A 7,146-nucleotide genomic window follows, 5' to 3' on the forward strand; every position below is an offset into this window, starting at 1 on the left:
CCCAGGCACGGACAATAATCTCTTCAGGTGGCTTAACAGGGGGACTACTGCATGGCTGTAGGTGGTGTAGTCACCTGGAAACTGCTGTCCAATGTCCCATCATCCCTGGACCTGAAGAAGCAGGCACGCATGGGTGGGCCAAGTAGTCTTTACTCCCAAAACTTGTGGGTGCTTCTGATGTGCAGCTTTGAGAGCCACTGCCTCTGGGTAAGACTAGGGGAGAGCAGGCTGGGTACAGAGGTGTCCCGAGTGCAGCTACAGTTTCAGCACACTATAAACTTTCTACCGCGGCCTAGTGCTAGAATGAGCCAAAGGGAAGTGGCCTTCCCCCAAGGCATCTGGAGTCTAAGCTGGGAAACAGTAGTAGATGAAACAACTGAACCACAGGCATCAGAGAACATGTGTACATTACGGATGCTCTCTTGAAACCTCAGGGCAGCAAGCAGACTTCAATAAGTTGACTGCATGCATTATTCTATAGTGATACTTCCCACAGGGGTTTGTAGACTTTCCCTCTTTTAAAATATTTATTCTATTTATTTGAAAGGAAGAGTAACAGAGAAGGAGAGAGGGGGAGGGAAGAAGAGAAGAGAGAAGGTGTGTGAGAGAAACCTGCAACAGGTGTTTGGACCAGACTGAAATCAGGAGCCAAGAAGTCCAGTGGGGTTTCCCATGTGTGTGGCTGCACCCAAGTGTTTGAACTAATGTCTACTCCTTTTTGCAGGTGCATCAACAGGGAGCTGGATCAAAAGTGGAGAGCTGGGATTTGAGCTGCTGCTCCATGAAGAGATGCTGGGAACACTGTGTTTCAGCATTGCTTGCTGGCTTTTTCCCTCTGGGGGGTGTCTTCTTTCTTTTACAGGGACAGAGGTTGACAATCTTTGTAGCTTCAATATAATCTAACCATAATGCAGCTCAGTAACGGATGTCTCTTAGCCTCTCTGTGTAATGGTGATGCGCAGTTTTCATCTGCACGTTCAATACTTGAGTCATTTCAGATACATTTTGGCATCATACTATATTTCTGACTTTCTCAAACATAACTGAAACAGTTCTGTGGGCTAGACCAATCCATTTATAATTGTTAAAAGTTACTAGAGATGTGCAGTGGGATACTGCCAAAGTCTGAAATAAATGTCTTAGCTATGATATCGAAAGGACTGGCAAAAAAAGAGAGATACATTTGACTTGATCAAAGTGAGGAAACTTTGATGCTTCAAAGAACATTCTCATTAAGGAAATGAAAGGAAAACCCACAGGCTGAGAGAGAAATGGTTGTAACTCATGCATTGTAAATAGTGTATTCAGCCACAAGTCAAAAACAAAAAGCTCAATTTAAAAAAAAATGGGCAAAGGATTTGAATAGACATTTCCCAAGAAGATATACAACTGGCAAATAAGCATATGAAAAGAAGTTCAATGTTACTGATTTTTAGGCAAATGCAAATCAAAACTGTAATGAGATGATATTTCATATTCACTAAGACAGTTACAGTAAGAAAGACAGGCAAGACCAAGTGCTGGTGAATGCGAAGAGAAGCAAAAATACTCAGACAGTCATTGCCATGAATGGAAAATGGGCAACAACCATTTTTTTTGGGGGGGTGAGTAACTCTTCACAGACAACACAATATTAACATACAGCTAGAAATTCTTCCCCTAGAAATATGCCTCCTCCCCTGAAAACACAGAGGTGAGTATTGCAGCCTCACACTCCACGGCAGAATTTCTAGTTGGATTCCCACCTCTGCTTCTGATCCAGCTTCCTGCTAATGCACCTGTAGAGCAGTATGCACTACAATATGGATGAATCGCAGAAACGTTAAAGCACACGAAAGAAGCCAGACATACAAGACTACATACTGTGCAGTATTCTGTGCTTTTCTAGAACAGGAAAATCCATGCATAAAGTAAATGATTTAGTAACTTTCCAGGTTGCAGACATGGGAGGTGATTGCTTTGGGTTTTTTAAGGGTGAGGAAGGTTCTGAAAATTGAACCCAGGGGGCCAGCACTAACAGGTAGTAAGCTAAGCCTCTGTAGATCCAGCATCCCATGTGGGCACCAGTGCGCGTCTCGGCTGTTTCACTTGCCATCTAGCTCCCTGCTTGTGGCCTGGAAAGGCAGTAGAGGATGGTCCAAAACCTTGGGACCCCACACCCATGTGAGACCCAGACGAAACTCCTGGCTGCTGGCTGTGGATAGACTCAGCTCTGGCTATTGCAGTTATTTGGGGAGTGAACCAACAGATGTAAATCGCTCTCTTTTTTCTGTAAAATCTTTCAAAAAAAAAATAAAGAAATCTTAAAAAAAAAAAAAAAAGCAAAAAGAATGGCTGCTGATTGCTGTTTCATAAGAAGGGCGAAGAATGATCAGACTCCCCAGGGACAAGCACCGAGTCATCCCTGTTTTCTGGAACTCCGTCCGAGGCAACAGTGTCCATGGAGCTGAGTGTATGAATGACTTCATAATGAAGACACACCGGTGTGGCTCAGCGCGTGGCTGGGACTCAGCCTGAGATTTCTGCCTCTGTCTTTTGCTCCCTGGTCATGCTTTGTCACACACTGGAATTGGTTTGATGCTGATTTCCGAACAAAGAGCTCCTGGGCAGCCCACTGACCAGTAAGTGTGACAGGAAGTGCGTTGCTAATGTTTCCTTTTGGATCAGGTAGTGTCAACAACCGTGAGAGAGTAAGTCAGGGAAGGGGTGCATGAAGTCCCCTGGACTCAGAAGAGAAGCAGGGGAAAGACCTGCTTCCAGGGGAGAGAGTGCACCTCACCGGAAGAAGGCACAAACATGCCAGAACACTTCCCCTTGTCCTCACCTCTGACTGGTTTATAGTACAACCTTTGATCAACATGACAATGATCCGACCACACCCCCATTGTTAGTCACTCTCTTCTTTACCCACTTGTTAGAGCTGCTTTTATTTTTCCTTAAAATCTCGTCTTCCTTTTTAATTTAAATTGCAAAGCAGGGGTGGACATTGTGACACAGCAAGTTAAGTCACATGGAATGAGTGGCACCCAGTGTGGCAGTGCGGGCTTGAATCCTGCTTACTCCGCTGCTGAGCTTGGCTCCTCTTATTGTCCTTCCTGAGAGGCAGTGGATGATGGCTTAAGGATTTGGTCCTTGCCATCCTTTTGAGAGACCTTGATCAAGTGCCACACCCCTGGTTTCAGATCGGTACACTACTGTTTGTTGCGGGCATTTGGGGTGGTGATGGGAGGGAATAACCAGTACATGGAAGATCTTTCTTTGTGTTATTTCATTTTGCAAACAAATAATTACATAAAATCAACACGAAAATCTTACAAAAATTGGAGCTGGTGTGATGCAGTACACTGTCACTGCTTACAATGCTGGCGATTTGTATCGGAATGCAAGGCTGGAGTTCCAGCTTCTCTGCTTCGGATCCTGCTCCCTGCTGAATGCACCTGGGGAAGCAGCAGCAGGTGAGCAGGTGTGTGGGCCCCAGCTACCCTCGTGGAAGGTCTGGATCGAACTTCAGCCTGGTGCGGCCCAGCTGTTTGGGGAGTCAACCAGTAGATGGATGATCTCTCTCTTTTTCTCTCTCTGTCACTCTTTCTGTAAAATAAGTGTGTGTGTAAAATAAGTGTGTGTGTGTGTGTGTGTGTGTGTGTAAGTACATGTATATAGGTAAATTAATTGCATATGTATTAGAAACCTCAAAATCATAAACAACCTCTTAATAAAGTAGAAATTCCAATTTCTGCTTTATAGAAGGTGAGGAGACCCAGCTCCAATACCCAACAAAGAGGCTCCCTGCAGCTTAATATTTCATCCCCTTGTAGAATGGTGCAATGGAGACAAAATGTGTTAGTAATTTCTGTGCTTCTATCAGCCAATCAATACATACTCATTTTCCACTCTGTACTCAGGGAACGTGAAATATTGGAAAGGCAGATTTTCAGAGAGACAGAGAGATCTTCCATCTTCTGGCTTACTCCCCCAAATGGTCACAACAGCTGGAGCTGAGCTGATCTGAAACGAGGAGCCAGGAGCTTCTTCTGGGTCTCCCACATGATGCAGGGTTCCAAGGCTTTAGGCTGTCCTCTACTGTTTTTTTCAGGCCACAAGCAGGGAGCTAGATGAGAAGTGGAGTACCCAGGATACGAACTTGTACCCATATGGGATGCTGACTCCTTCTGCGCCACAGCACCAGCCCTGAGCCTTGATTCTTTAGACACATAAACCAGAAAGTGTCATGCTTTTGGGTCCAATCTTTGCAAAGCTTCTCATATTCTTAGAGGGATATGAGTGTGTGGCCCTCATGTAACTAACTCCATGCTCTAAGGTCTCTCCAACCACCTGCTGATCCACTACCCCCTCCTTTAGATCCAGCTCAGCTGTGCTGTTCTCTGGAACACAGTGTTGGGCACACTCCTTGGTGATGGTTTTGAATAAATAGATAGAGGCCAGGGTTTGGCTGTGGTGGGGAGATTGCCAGGAGATGTTAGGGTCAAGGGTGGATAAAAGCTCTGCAGTGCCAGGTGGGGGAGGCAGAGGGACAAGCTCTGGGAGCAGGGAGGCAGCCAGGTCCCCACCCTCCACTGAGGGTGATAATCACATGCTGGGTGGGCAGAGCAAGATCACAAGAGTGATGTACTTGAATGATGTTTTAGCCTCTGGAATGCATGAGATCTCTTCTTATCTCACTTAGTTTCTTATGAGGAGAGAAAAGACACATTCTTTTTTTTTTTCCCAAATTTATTTGTTTTTATGGAAAAGGCAGATTTACAGAGTAGGAGAGACAGCTAGATGTTCCGTCTACTGTCTCATTCCCCAAATGACTGATGGCCAGAGCTGAGCTGCTTTGAAGCCAAGAGCCAGTCTCTGAAAGAACTGTAACACAGAATAACCTTGCATTCAATGCCTGTATTATAGGAAGAATATTAAAAATCAAAGATGAAAGAGCATAGATTGACTTCCAGATACAAAGAAATTCCACCTTGTTGTACCCTGGGTATGCACACACAGCTCACATCAGAATATGGCCTTTTGAATGACTTACCGTGCTATTACTAAGCAACACAAATTAATGAGGCACACTCCTGGAAAGATCAGGGAAATGCCAACAGAAGTTCCATCCACAAGTTTACAGTTTGTATAGGGGACTAAAGGAAAGCTGTGAAGTACTGGGGCTGATCATCACACAACGGCATAGCAGAGATTGGTGGTGACATAATCCCTGGGTCAGACTCAGTGCAGGCATTGCTGGCACGCAGCCTGATGCTCTGCCTTGATGATTTAGGCGAACTAACCAGCAACAAATTAGTTCAGTAGAACTTTGTCCACTGCTGCTCAAATACAGAGTGAAAGAGTCTAGAAATCAAGAAGAAAGGCAAAAAATCTAACAGACCAACACAGTGGTGATAAGAAGAAACAAAGCAGTCCCGGAACATTTTACAAGCTTGAATGAAAGGCAAGAAAAAATTGGAGGATCTCCTGATCCCTGAAATAAAAATGTGTCGGCAACAACTGTCAACAATTCACAGACGGATCGACTGTTTCTTTGCTACGGATTCATACTGAGAACTGTGTTACGTTAAACACAAACCACGTTGGCTATATAGGAATCATCAACCCTTACAAAAATTATGATGCCAGGCAAACAAACAAACAAACATACTCCTAACTTTATAGACAATAAATATTCATATGGCCAAGGTCCTTTGGATATTTATTTCAGCTCCTAAAAGGACTTTCTCCAGCAATCTGTTACTATGTAGGGTGGTTTTGTGGTTGCTGGTATTCCCTGCACATGCTGGTATTCACCCTTCTGCTTTGACTGTTTCCCTTTAGACCCGATTGATGAAACTGCACATCTAGAACATAAGTATCACTTTCAACGCAGGTTAGATATTTTTTCTAGAATTTTCCTTGTATAATTGAGAAGCTTCTGCATATTTTTGTATGGAAGCAAAATGACACTTCTGGCAAGTAACTTAATGGATAGGAACATCTGAGAGTGTTGATTTACTTACAATCTGAAATTAGCTCATACATAAATTTGCTCAGCTATATTACTCTTGTTATTGTCTTAACATGATTCGTATCTGATGTGGTTGGAGTAGCAGCAAAGAAACTGATGATAACAACTCCAAGGAACAAAGGCCATTTTAGGTCTAGTATGTCGGCCACAGAAAACCAGCACATTCATCGAGGAGCAAACACTACCTTGCTACTTCTGAATGTTTTTTTCTCTAGGGGAGAAATATTCAATTTATCAGCAAATTTAGGAACATATACATAAGCACAAATCTGATGTTAATTTTTCTAAATTTTCTAAGATTTTCAATAAAAACCCTGAAGGTGACATTTTAATATCGTCTGCATAATGTTTTTTTTCTACTGTAAAAATGAAAATTACAAATCTTGAGAATAATACAGCAGTGCTTCAAACATGCAGAAACGTGTGAGTCCGGCGTATGGCAGGGCCTGCAGAAAGTTCGAGTAAAATGCATAGTATAGAAACGCTACGGATGTGTTTTAAAAATTTTGCACCAAAATTAACTTAGCTTTCTAAAAAGTATTTAATCATTTGAAAGGCAGAGTCACAGAGAGATGGAGAGACAGAGAGAGAAAGGTCTTCCATCTGCTAGCGTACCACTCACACAGGCGCAGCAACAGCCAGGGCTGGGTCAGGCTGAAGCCAGAGGTGGGAGCTGGTCCAGGTCTGCCGCATGGGGATAGGGGCCCGAGGACTTGGCTCATCTGCTTTTCCAGGCCACAGCAGTGAGCTGGATTGGAAGTGGAACAGCTGGAGCCTAAACTGGTTCCTATATTGATGCCAGTATCTCAAGTGACTGGCTTAATTGTGCTATGCCACAGCATGGGTCCCTAAATCTATTAACTCCACTTTCCCATGAATTAAATTTGCAGTACCCTTAATATTACCTGAATTCAGGTGTCTTTAAAACTGGCAAGCATTCACATACTATTTTTCTCAGATTGTTCTTAAAAAAAAAAAAAAACAACTCAATAAAGCAGCCTTGGCAAAGTCAAGGTCCCTGTTGGTTTCCCATCCCTGTTGTGGGCTAAGGAGTTGAATAGTGCTCGTTAGCCCGGGCAGGAACAGGAGCAGGGCCTGTGGCTAAAAACGCCTGGACTAATGGGACTCAC

Source organism: Ochotona princeps, chromosome 1 (genome assembly GCF_030435755.1).
Source record: "Ochotona princeps isolate mOchPri1 chromosome 1, mOchPri1.hap1, whole genome shotgun sequence".
In the NCBI taxonomy this organism is placed as follows: Eukaryota; Metazoa; Chordata; class Mammalia; order Lagomorpha; family Ochotonidae; genus Ochotona; species Ochotona princeps.